At 40.8% G+C, this 13,789-nt stretch overlaps 1 protein-coding gene across 3 annotated transcripts in view; it reads right to left on the bottom strand.

Moving 5' to 3' along the window:
* The window catches only part of LOC120538769 (cytochrome P450 2B19-like), a 46,071-nt gene extending 32,483 nt beyond the window's left edge, over window positions 1-13,588 (bottom strand). Inside the window, exons 1-7 of one of the 3 annotated variants that reach the window (XM_039768231.1) lie at window positions 12,498-13,588; window positions 11,972-12,368; window positions 11,831-11,880; window positions 11,329-11,434; window positions 2,781-3,138; window positions 280-334; window positions 139-188 (exon numbers count right to left, since the gene is read on the bottom strand). The gene's annotated coding sequence lies outside the window, so the exon portion shown is untranslated. Of the gene's footprint in view, window positions 1-138; window positions 189-279; window positions 335-2,780; window positions 3,139-11,328; window positions 11,435-11,830; window positions 11,881-11,971 lie in introns of all 3 variants that reach the window. The other 2 variants (XM_039768230.1, XM_039768229.1) reach the window with 2 other exon arrangements.
* Between the last annotated feature and the right edge of the window lie 201 nt (window positions 13,589-13,789).

Here is a 13,789-nt window from a genome sequence, read left to right as displayed (position 1 = left end):
TCACATTATAAATACTTACACTTGAGAATTCACATTGAGGATCGAGTACCAGGTAAAAAGAGCACAGAACATTGTTAATCTTTTATCTCCTCGGTAATAAATTCTTACATAGAATGTAATTTTAAAGTCAGTTCTTACCATCAGCATAAAGATCCACAGTCAATTACTCCAGATTGTCTTGGAAGATTCTAGAGGAAAGAAAATGTGTAAATCACCATGTTCTCTGAGCAATTCTCTCTCCAATTAGTCACACTTTAATAAAAAACAAAAACCAGTTACCTTGATGTCTGTCGCTGTTTTTTCTACCCACGATATGATTTTCTCAACAATACCCCTAATTAAGAATAAAACCAATGTAATGGTAGACAATTAAACGGGAAAATGAAAACTCAACTAACATTACAATATAACACATCCAGATCCCAAAAAAAGTTTTTAAAAACATAGGCACTATCAGCTAACTAAAAACAAACCCTGCACAATATCTTTACAAAGTCTAAAAAAGGACCAACAGGTCAGTCTTTTCAAAACAGTAATAGGAATGGAACTTGACAAACACCCCCAAACCAAAACTCTCGAAAGGCCTTAAGACCAATTCCACCAATAAAAAACCCCATGGGAACAGAAGATGATACATGCTGTCACCATATAAATTTAGAAAGGCCATAGGAATGTGAACATCCATCCATTCTCCAACCCGTTGAATCCGAGCACAGGGCCACGGGAATGTGAACAGGCCAACTGCATAATTAAAAACCTTGTTAGAAACACCGTCTATCAAGTGACCTAAACAAAGTTCTATACTCTTGATTACCAAATCAATGAGATTCCTTTGTGTACAGTGAAACAAGCAAAAGCATTTCTTTCTGGGATGGTTTTAAAATTTGAAGGAAATAATCTAAATTTTACATTAGGGGAAAAAAAACGCAACACTTGGCAACATTTGCAAATATGGTTCTATTTTTTAAAAAAAATTAAAGGACCACTTTGAAAACACCTCAAATCTCAATGGGAAAAAATCCTGCTGGATATCTGTACTGATATGGACTGGGTAATGTTTTAGGAACAAAAGGATGCCACATCGTTTGATGGAAATGAAAATGATCAAGTTACAGAGGGCTGAATTGAAAGACACCCCAAAAATCAAAGTGAAAAAAATGATGTGGCAGGCAGACTAATCCGATTTGCCGAAATTTCATTGCAGCAACTCCAAATCGTACTCAGTAGTTTGTATGGCCCACACGTGCTTGTATGCAAGCCTGACAACGTCAGGTGAGGCATGCTCCTAAGGAGAAAACGGATGGTATCCTGGGGGAACTGCTCCCAGATCTGGAATAGGGCATCACTAAGCTCCTGGACAGTCTGAGGTGCAACCTGGTGGCATCGGATGGACTGAAACATAATGTCCCAGAGGTGTTCTATTGGATTGAGGTCAGGTGAGTGAGCGTGGGGGCCAGTCAATGGTATCAATTTCTTCATCCTCCAGGAACTGCCTGCATACTCTCGCCACATGAGGCCAGGCATTGTTATGCACCAGGAGGAACCCAGGACCCACTTCATCAGTGCAGGGTCTGACAATGGGTCCAAGGATTTCATTCTAATACCTAATGGTAGTGAAGGTGCCATTGTCTAGTGTGTAGAAGTCTGTGTGTCCCTCCATGGATATGCCTCCCCAGACCATCACTGACTCACCACCATACTGGTCATACGTAACAATGTTATAGGCAGCATAATGTTTTCTACGGCTTCTCCAGACCTTTTCACATCTGTCACATGTGCTGAAGGTGAACCTGCTCTCATCTGTGAAAAGCACAGGGTGCCAGTGGTGGACCTGCCAATTCTGGTATTCTATACAAATGCCAATCGAGCTCCATGGTGCCAGGCAGTGAGCACAGGGCCCACTAGAGGACGACGGGCCCTCAGGACATCCTCATGTTATCTGTTTCTGATTGTTTGGTCAGAGACATTCACACCAGTGGCCTGCTGAAGGTCATTGTGCAGGAGTCTGGTGGTGCTTATCCTTTTCCTCCTCTGGTCTTGCCGATGGTTTAAGGACCTTCTACGGCCCTGTCCAGCTCTCCTAGAGTAACTGCCTGTCTCCTGGACTTTCTGGCAATGGGAGGCACATATTGATGTGCCCTCCTGGAGAAGTAGGACTACCTGTGCCACCTCTGTAAGGTCTAGGTATCGCCTAATGCTACCAGTAGCGACATTGACCGTAGTCAAATGCAAAACTAGTGAAGAAACAGATGAGGAGGGAAAAATGTCAGTGGCCTCCATCTGTTAGACCATTCATTCTAGTTTTCGGGGTCATCTCATTTTTGCCACTCTAGTGCACCTGTTCTTAATTTCATTAACACCAATGCAGCTGATATTGATTAACAACCTCCTCTGCTACTTAACTGACCAGATCAATAGCCCACAAGTTTCACTGACTTGATGGATTAAAAAGTTTTCCTTTAATATTTTTGAGCAGTATGTATATCTATTTAAATAGATATTGTATTCCAGTTCAGTATTTCCCTCACCTGATGATCCAGGGCACCCCCACCTATTCCAAAGAAATTTTTCTTTGTGGGTTTCTTAGGGTCGGTCCCCATCCTTGGAAGCCCATAATAGGTCTCCGCTGTGTTCCTTTCAGAACCTGGCCCTTGTCTGTAGGTCTTCTGCCTACGCTCCCAGGTTCTCTTTAAGGAGAACTGGGTCAGAACATACTCCAGATCCCCCCGACACACACCGTCAGACCCCAGCTCGGCAACACAAGAACGGTACTCTCCTACCTGATATGTTTTGGTGGTCCATGATGATGTGTTAAGACATACTGTTGGTTCAGCTTCCTATTCCACCAGGACGCCATCCTGCCGACTACGCCACTGTAAAAGAACAAGTCTCAACACTCTTAAAAAGGTTTGGGGCAGCCACCCGTATATTGTTCCTAGCTGCAAAAGGATTATATTGATTCAGCAATGTTGCTTCTTTGAGTTCCACCCTGAACTGCTCGAGTTAGCCAAGATAGAGTTTTTTATATCTTGTAACCCAGAAGTGACGTCAGTCTGGGTGCCGGAACAGGAAGTGACGTCAGTCTGGGTGCCGGAACAGGAAGTGATGTCAGGTCAGGCAGGTTTTCCCATATTTGATCTGCAGAAATAACAGACAAAGGTTAAGAGAACCCTGCCACCCCCTGGCCTGGCGGCTAATCACCTTCACTTGGTGCCTTCAGCTTGTTCCTAGTCGTATATCTATACTAATAAAAGGCAAAGCCCTCACTCACTCACTCACTCACTCACTCACTCACTCACTCACTCACTCACTCACTCACTGACTCATCACTAATTCTCCAACTTTCCGTGTGGGTGGAAGGCTGAAATTTGGCAGGTTGATTCCTTACAGCTTCCTTACAAAAGTTGGGCAGGTTTTATATCGAAATTCTACGCGTAATGGTCATAACTGGAAGCAGCTTTTCTCCATTTACTGTAATGGAGATGAGCTTCAACGCCGTGGGGGCGGAGTTTCGTGTGACATCATCACGCCTCCCACGTAATCACGCAGTACATAGAAAACCAGGAAGACCTCAAAAATGCGCTCAAGAAAACATGCATTATATAATTGAGAAGGCAGCGAAACAATAAGAAGCGAGTTCTGCTACTTCGGAAACAAAGCACGATGTAAACCTACACTTTAAATTAAGTTCATAGACAGGCTGCCGCTGGCGTTTGTAATTTAGTGCCTGCCCATAGAAGGCCGTCCGTCAGCGGCAATCCAATAGCAAACTGCCACGGGTAAATATTCACGGGTGAAGGACTGTGCTTATGGAGAGGAAGATGAGATGGTCAGGGTGGTGTTTGACACAAACTCAGCGAAACTGCGAGAGAAAGTTTTAAGTGCCAGGACTAAGGTAACATTAAATAAAGCCATGGACATAGCACGAGATGGCACCAGCACAGCTGGGAACCTTCGATGCAAGTACACCGAGTGGCTCACGTGAACTGACGCAGTGCACAGATAAAAAGCAACAGTTCCAAAGAGCGCTGAACAAAAACCGAATTACACAATTGAAAAGGCAGCAAAAAATATGAAGCGTCTGATAAGCATATTCATAAATGCAGCTACTGTGGAAACAAAGCACACGGTGGAAAAAGTCAATGTCCGCTAAAGGAAGACAGTGTAAAAAACCCGTGCATGCAGTGTGTCAGGTCTCAGATAAAGAAGAAGGCGAGCTGTTTATTGATGCAGTAAGAAACGAATCGATGAATGAAACCTGTCATCTTTACAGCGATTGACAAACACGGAATGTAACTTGAACACAACACATCGTACAAATACGACCCTGATTGAAAGAAATAATGATAATCAAATCCTTGATGACAGCAACATTCAATAACACTCACAAAACAATTACTGTATATTGACAATCATGTTACGTTATTTTTAAAATGTTCCCTTTTCTTTTTCATAACTTCTACTTCTCCACTGCGATACGCGGGTATATATTTAAATGTATATATATACCCCTATCTACAGTACATACTCTCGCATAGACAAGCCACATTCTGTGGCTCAATTGTAGAGTCTTAAGCCTCTAATGCCGACATTGAGGTTCGATTCGAGAGGGATGCACTGAGTATGTACGCTACTGATTCATTTTACCTTCGCATCTCCTTGGTTTGGGACGTATGAAAAAATATTCGGTTAACGCAGAATCATGTTACGTTATTTTTAAAATGTTTCCCTTTATTAGCACAAGCACAGCTGAGAAGCTTCGATGCATGTACTCCATAACGCGTTAAAAATAACGCATTTAATCACACTTTCAATTCCAAGCAAACGGGAACTTTTGTCAATGCATGATTTCCTGGTACATCCATTACACTGATGCACACATCACAGCTACAAAAATGTTAGAGTTGGAATAAAGCGCGTTCCTACGACTGATCATTTCGACTTCCCGAGCGAAGCCTTGATAAAAGCATGGTTTTGTGCACACTGAAAAGCAAGCAAAATTAGATGCATTACAGAAAGCGGACTTTGTGGCTCTTACTGGGGATCATTGGACTTCCGTGACCGTTAGTAATTCTAATTACATCTAATTACAAAATGTTCAATGATCTCACTGTTTTAGCCTAATGTACAAAATAATTTTGGCTAAGGTTACTCAGAGTTTAAAGATTAAGTTGGTCAAATTACCTTTTATGTTTCTGACTTATTTTTTTCAGAAGAAAAACTGCACTTTATGTTGAAATTTTGGTTATTATTATTTAAAGACAATACTATTCTGAAAATCTACTTAAAGTACTTAAACTACCACTTTATTTTTAAGTCTGCCCAATTTTAACCAGGGATGATATTTTTGTTTCTGTTTTGAATTCAAATGCAGTTTAAAGGCTTTTTTTCAGAAATTAAAACAGCTTCAGTTTACAATATTCATGTACATGTCTATTATTTGATTCTGTCGCCCACTAAAACACTTTTAAATTAAAAAAAACCATTTGCGATTTGGGGCAAATTTACGTGTCGATTACATACGATTAATCAAGATTAATTCTTACACAGCCTCTAATTAATTGGATTAATTTTTTAATCGAGTCCCACCCCTAATATATATATATATGTGGATATATATATGTAGATTTGTATATATAAATGTGTATATACAGTATATATGTAGATATGTATATGTGTATATACAGTATGTATATATACAGTATGTGTATATATACAGTATGTGTATATATGTATATATATATATAACTGTGTATATATATGTGTATAGATGTGTGTATATATATATATATATATATTTATATATATATGCCAGCAACACTCATGACAATGACAAAACAATTACATTGTCAATCATGTTACGTTATTATTAAAATGTTTCCTTTTCTTTTTACTTCTCGCTGCCAATCGCAGGTATTTTGCTATATATATATATATATATATATATATATACAGATATATACAGATATATATATATACAGATATATATAAATATATATATACAGATATATATAAATAGATAGATATGACAACAGGGCGGCACGGTGGCGCAGTGGTAGCGCTGCTGCCTCGCAGTTAGGAGACCCGGGTTCGCTTCCCGGGTCCTCCCTGCGTGGAGTTTGCATGTTCTCCCGTGTCTGCGTGGGTTTCCTCCGGCCTCGGTTTCCTCCCACAATCCAAAGACATGCAGGTTAGGTGGATTGGCGATTCTAAATTGGCCCTAGTGTGTGCTTGGTGTGTGGGTGTGTTTGTGTGTGTCCTGCGGTGGGTTGGCACCCTGCCCAGGATTGGTTCCTGCCTTGTGCCCTGTGTTGGCTGGGATTGGCTCCAGCAGACCCCCGTGACCCTGTATTCGGATTCAGCGGGTTAGAAAATGGATGGATGGATATGACAACAACACTCAATATCAATGACATTAACAATCATCTTACGTTATTTTTAAAATGTTTGCTTTTCATTTTCATAACTTCTTTAACACACTACTTCTCCGCTGCGAAGCGCGGGTATTTTGCTAGTATATATATATATTGTCACACTCGTGCGAATAGGGGGACATTATGTGGACCAAGTAAAGGTAATTCCACGCCAGGCCAGGGGAGGGTGGGGTCCATTATACCTTTTCCTGCTATCTCTACAGACCAGCTGCGTGAAAACCTATCTGAATCAAGAATGTCACTTCCGGTTCCAGCGCCCAGAAGAATATCACTTCCGGTTCTGGCGCCCAGAAGAACATTACTTCTAGTTCTGGTGCCCAGAAGAACATCACTTCTTGTCCCGGCTCCAAGGCTGATGTTAGAGAAACATCACTTCCAGTCAACCTACATCACTTCCTGTTAACATACATCACTTCCTGTCTGACCATTTAAAACTGCCATCTTTTCCAACCTTCATCAGTTCTGTCTTGGACTCTCTACAATCAACTACTCTGTTGAATGAAAAAACAAACCTTTGCAGCTAGGAATATTATACGGGTGTCAGCCCCATACTTTTTTACGTGAGTCGAGTCTCTTCCTTTTTACAATATATATACAATGGAACCTCGAGATACGAGTTTAATTCGTCCCAGCACTGAGCTCGTATAGCGAATTTCTCATATCTAGAACAAACTTCCCCATTGAAAATAATGGAAATCCAGTTAATCCGTTCCGCACCCCCAAAAATATCAACATAAAAATCAATTTTTTCTAACAAATAACACTGATAAATAATATATAAAAGTGGAACCTCGGTTTGCAAGTAACTTGGTTTACGAGTGATTTGCGAGACGAGCGAAATTTTTTAATTAATTTTGACTTAATAAAATGAGTAATGTCTTGCAATACAAGTAGTATGGATACACTTTGTCTGCTGAGCGTCATGTGATCATCATAACTGAGCTGATGGTCCTTCTCTCTCGTGCGCGTCTTTCTCTCTTCATCTTGCTCAACGCGCGCCTCTCTCTCTCTCTCTCTCCTCTTGAGGGCAATCCTCTCCTATTCTCCGTCTGCATGTCCGCGATATTTTTGGATACGCTTAACACGCGAAACAATGAAATCACAAGCGCACAAATGCGTAGATCCTCACACTACGGGAGAACAAGAAACACTGAGTGAGCTGACGGGCTTGCAGTGTCAGCTTGGGTGAATCCCCGAGTCGAGGCAGATCGGTAAATGCCTCACGCATAGCCACAGCCTGGCTCGTGGTTCTTTATGTGAGCCAATGCTCGTATTTAGATCCGAATGTTTCGCTCATACTTTCCTCTTATCTTGAATTTCTCGTATACCAAGGTGATCATATCTCGAGGTTCCACTGTATATATATATATATATATATATATATATATATATATATATATATATATATATATACATACAGCAGTATTTCAATATTCAGTTTTTATCTCAAGATCAAAAAAATCTTTTTATTCTGTCTATAGCAATGTATACACAGAGGCAAAGAACTGAAAGGACTGTAGACTGTAAATCACAGATGAAAATATCTTTTTTTTATATCTGAAACCATACCTTTTAAGAGAGAAAATATTTACTTTGCATGTATCTTTCCAGAGGACACATAAATCAAACACTGATTTCTGGCAGACGGTTCCTGGTAAGCTGTGTTCAGCTACTGCATTATCTGTAGTAGGTTTGAGAACAGGGTTGAACAGCTTATGAAAAAACTTATTGACAAATAAAAAAATCAAAAAAGCGTGTTGACTAATTTCCTTTTTTCTATGGCATCACCAAGTGTCAATAAAATCCATCAAAGTATTTTTTGACATTTTGGAGTATATCATTTTTTTATATTGTTGGGAGGTGTTAACCCCTAAATATTGACACATTGAAATTTTCTTTCTGTTTTATTATGAAGTTAGTGAGACTTACCAGGAACCTTTATTGGGGTCATCTGATCTTGTCCTAGAAGATTAACACACACACATAGCGATCCTATCCAGACAAAGTCTCAAGTGGTGCCAGTTGCCATTCACTCCATAATATTTTGCATAAGATTCTGTATGTAGGGATTGACTATTCACAGCTCTAACAAACTTGCGGGTATCATCACAACATACATAAAAGTGCAGCTTCTTTGGTTATATGCCACTTAATAACCAAACTATGTGTTGTTTTTGCCACAGTTGTTCTAATTATTAAACAGCAACATCAATAGCCTTGATAAACCCCATGAATAAGAAAGTACAAATCCAACTCACATTTATTACCTTTTTATTATTTTAATTACTATAGATCAAAGTGCAAAGTATAAAAATATAAAATCAACATGGTATGTACTACTATATAGTAATATCAAATAGAAGAATATCTATATATATATATAATTCACTAAGACCAGACAACCATGTAAAGCACGCCGAAAGGGGCATGGATTCACTAAGCCGCCGACAAGTGAGAGCCACGCCCACCAACTCCAAGACCATTGGACACGACGACAACTCACAGAGCCACGCCCACCAACTTGGACACGACGACACAGAAAAACCGGCGTCATTTATATTCGTCTGTCGTAGAGGTCACATGCAGCTCCTACCCACGTTGACTGTTAATAGAGGCATATTTCTCGTGGAGGTGAATCGCCATATGCGGCGTGTAAAACTGTTTGCGAGGGGTATCCCATGGGATCCTTAAAACGTTCCTTTACAGCTGAGGTTAAAACACAATGAAGTGAGTAGTCTTTAAGAAACAAGTTTTCGGTTACGACGCACGACCGCGTACACTATAGCAAACTGTTTTACACCCTACATACAACAATTCGCATCCGCGACAAACATGTGTCTTCTTAGATACTCCTGCACTTTGTACACACCCCCCTCCCACCGTGGTCGGGTGTCTTGGTGGGTTATATACAGAAAGGCAGCCAAAACTACACAGAGCAATGAAAAGTCTACGTGAGTCACAGGTGCATCTGAACTGTGCAGAGACGACAACGACTTGAGTTACGAGTTGGAGGTGGGCACATGAGCAGGCAGTGTATACTAAACGAGAAATCAGCAGACTAGCATGACGGAGGGAGCGGAGTGGATGTCCTTCTCCTCTCCTCCCGTTCCACCTTGAACGCCGCACGGACGATTGTGTGTTGGTTTGTTCTGTGCATTGGTTAAAACCCAATGAAGGAAGCAGTCTTTAAAAACCAATAAGCCCTGTGCCTCTGTTTCATTACCGTCTCACCTGCTTCACCAATGCAGGCCCCGCAACAGGCGATCCGGCGGCGTCATTCCCATGACCCACCGGGCAGCCAACCGGGAAACCAAAGTCTTTGGGGGGAGTATGGTTACAAAGCTGAAACTTAAAGGAATTGACGGAAGGGCACCACCAGGTGTGGAGCCTTTCGCTTCATTTGACTCAACGCAGGAAACCTCACCCAGCCCAGACACGGACAGGATTGACAGATTGATAGCTCTTTCTCGATTCTGTGGGTGGTGGTGCATGGCAGTTCTTAGTTGGTGGAGCGATTTGTCTGGTTATTACCGAAAACGAACAAGACTCCCGCCTGCTAAATAGTTACACGACCCAACAGCGGTCGGTGTCCAAATTCTTAGAGGGACAAGTGGCTTTCAGCCACGCGAGAATGAGCATTAACAGGTCTGTGATGCACTTGTATGTCCGGTACTGCACGCGCGCTACACTGAAAGAATCAACGTGTGTCTACCCGGCGTGATTAAGCCGTTGAACCCCATTCGTGATGGAGACTGTGGCTTCCAATTGTTCCCCACGAACAAGAAATTCCCAGTACGTGTGGGTCATACGCTGGCACTGATTATGTCCTTGCCCTTTGTAAAGCCCCCCATGGTCAGGTGACTTGGTGGATTATATATAAAAAAAAGCAGCCAGAACTGCAAAGAACAATGAAAAATCAATTATCTCTTATCCAAATAGAAACCCATCAGTACTTAATATCTTGAAGTTTGCATGGACACACAAATAATGTTTTCTGTTAATATAGAAGTTTTAAGCTTTTCATTGGACTTCTTTGGTGAAGGAGAAGACTGAGGATTCTGGCTGCTCACAAATGGCTTAGCATTATAATAAATGCTGGTGGTAGGGCCCTTCTTCCTGGTTGATGAAGAATTATCCTTTCTGCCATTCTTCAGTGTTTCTCCTCGATACAGGACAGCAGCCTGTTTTGAAATGTGTTTAGTCTGGAACTATACAGTGTGTAGGTGCGGTCTGCATCAGACTGTAATATTCCTCAGGGGCAACACAGTGCCTAAGAAGGCCTGGGTTCATGTTCTGGGTCTTCCCTGTGTGGAGTTTGCATGTTCTCCCTGTGTCTGTGTGAGTTTCCTGAAGGGTGCTCCAGTTTCCTTCTACAGTCCAAAGACATGCAGGTTAGATGGACTGGTGATACTAAATTGGCTCTAGCATGTAGATGGTGTGTGTGTTTGCCCTATGATGGCCTGGTGCCCAGTCCAGGGTTTGTTTGGGCCTTGTGCCATATGTTAGCTATGATTGTCTCCTGCTCCCCCCGTGACCTTGTGCAGATCAAGCAGATTAGAGACTTGCTGATATTTATTTTATTTTTTGTAATTTGATAAACATTCTGGGAATGCCAGTATGTGAAAAGAGTGTTATAAAAGGTGATTTTCTTTCAACACTGATGTAAACATTTTGCATAGGCATTCAGTGAATCTGTAGGCACATTCTCAGTATAGCACCATTCCTTTTATTCCATTAGGTCCTACTTTGCAGTATGTTGTAGTCGCTGACCTGTTTCAATATTGTGCTCTCTCAAAAAATGCAACTTAAAAAAAAAAGTAAGAATTGGGTTTTCAAATTTAAATAAGTTAGCAATAAAATCAAGTCGGTTTCCTCTATATGTGGTTTCACAAACCTGGGTGATTTCTTTCTGTCTTCTATTTTGATAGTAGACAGGTTCAGCATCCCCACTTAGAAGTTCCTTGGCCTCTTCAGTCTACTTGGCAAACACTTTTCCATGCCTAAAACAACACAAATATAAAAATGATAAATATAGCAATGTACATAAATAAAAGGATTTATTATTATTATTATTATTTCCAGACATAATGTTAAATTCAAATTAATCTTAACAAGTAATATCCTACAATTCAAGTGCAAACTTTTCAAACAACATTACAGATCACCACTTCTGCAAACGAGGCATGTCAAGCTATTAAGAAAAATACATTTCTAAAAGCTTCAATACAATCACAATTTATTTGTTTGAATTGTACACTTCACATTATAAATACTTACACTTGAGAATTCACATTGAGGATCGAGTACCAGGTAAAAAGAGCACAGAACATTGTTAATCTTTTATCTCCTCGGTAATAAATTCTTACATAGAATGTAATTTTAAAGTCAGTTCTTACCATCAGCATAAAGATCCACAGTCAATTACTCCAGATTGTCTTGGAAGATTCTAGAGGAAAGAAAATGTGTAAATCACCATGTTCTCTGAGCAATTCTCTCTCCAATTAGTCACACTTTAATAAAAAACAAAAACCAGTTACCTTGATGTCTGTCGCTGTTTTTTCTACCCATGATATGATTTTCTCAACAATACCCCTAATTAAGAATAAAACCAATGTAATGGTAGACAATTAAAGGGAAAATAAAAACTCAACTAACATAACAATATAACACATCCAGATCCCAAAAAAAGTTTTTAAAAACATAGGTACTAAAAATGAGAGCTGGTCTCGGTACGACAGGCTGGTATAAGAAATGCAGGTGAGATAAAGTCCAAACGACTGTAGACACGATCAGATGTCTGGTCACGGGAGGTGCCGCTATGGACTCCACGGTGATACAACTTTGTTTGTAAACTCCCCTTTCCAATATCGAGATAAGGATTAATCTCAAACACAATCTGAACTCTGAAAGTACTTTAATTCCTGTTGCTGTGGTCTGTAAACAAATCAAATACATACACTAAGTTACAATGTTACGTACAAGTACACATTTTAAATACTCTGAACGTGTAAGATTAACAAACATTTGAACCTCTTTATATAAAATTATCTATGATAAACTTACATTTCCGCAAGGACGCACAGCATTAATGGCTCAATTGATAAGAGAAAAGGACAAACTATTCTCACAACGTGCAGCAAGTAAACAAAGGAACAAAAGACGTGCAAAGCCTGAACTTTCACCCGGAAATATGTAAGAAAAGTTTTACAAGTGTTTCTAATATATTGCCATTAGAGGTCGCAATTCAACCTGACAATGGACTTTCTGACATAGCCTCCCCCAAATTTGTTAGCACAAATTTGTACTTCAAGAAGAAAGTCACCATCACCCATCTGGTCTATATCCATCACAGTCTTCAACAGCTGGAAGCCTGACTAATTTTACTGTGGGTCGGACATACACTCGATCCTTCACCTGAATCTTAACTGTACGTATGCGACCATCAGGTCCTGGGTAGGTTTCAATGATTGTACCGCTTTGCCATGATGCTCTTGGGAGTTGCGCGTCAATAATCATGACTACCTCTCCAACCTTCAACTCATCACATTCAGTCTGCCATTTCTGACGGAGCTGTAGACCAGGTAAGTAATTCTTGACAAAATTACTCCAGAAGTGATCAGCTAAAATCTGACTGTGACGCCATCGCCGTCGTCCCAGCAAATCATCTGGAGGGTAAACTACCTGTGGTAGTGAAGCATCTCGCCGCCCCATGAGCAACAGATTCGGTGTTATTGGGTCAGGATCTGCCACATCTGAGGATACATAACCCAAGGGTTTGGAGTTCAAAATACCTTCAACTTCTATAAGAACGGTAGCTAATACGGCCTCAGTCACAACATTGGTTCCAAGAACTACTCGTAAGGCACTCTTCACTGACCTGATTTCCCGTTCCCAGGTCCCTCCAAAATGTGGACTACTTGGTGGGTTGAACTGAAATTTCACTTGTTGCTTAGCAAGTTGCTCCTGCAAGGAAGGTGCCATGGCAGTAATAGCTTCCTTTAACTCAGCTTCTCCTCCTCGAAAATTTGTACCTCTGTCAGACAGAAGTTCAGCAGGCTGGCCTCTTCTTGACACAAACCGACGGAAAGCCATGAGAAATGCATCAGTGTCTAAATTTTCAATTAAATCTAAATGAACACAACGAGTAGTCATACATTTGAATATAATTCCCCAACGTTTTCCGTCCTCCGCCCAATTTTCACCGTAAAGGGACCAAAGCAATCAACCCCTGTGGACCAAAAGGGTGGCTTAAATAGCCGTAGTCGTGCTGGAGGTAGATCCACCATCTTTGGAGCCTGAGTGGTGGCACGCCAACGCTGGCATTCCCTACATTGGTGCTGATGTCGTCTGATAGC

The sequence above is a fragment of the Polypterus senegalus genome, chromosome 11 (assembly GCF_016835505.1).
Source record: "Polypterus senegalus isolate Bchr_013 chromosome 11, ASM1683550v1, whole genome shotgun sequence".
NCBI lineage: Eukaryota > Metazoa > Chordata > Cladistia > Polypteriformes > Polypteridae > Polypterus > Polypterus senegalus.
The sequence above is the reverse complement of the archived record's forward strand: the minus strand, read 5'-3'. Positions and strand labels throughout refer to the sequence as shown.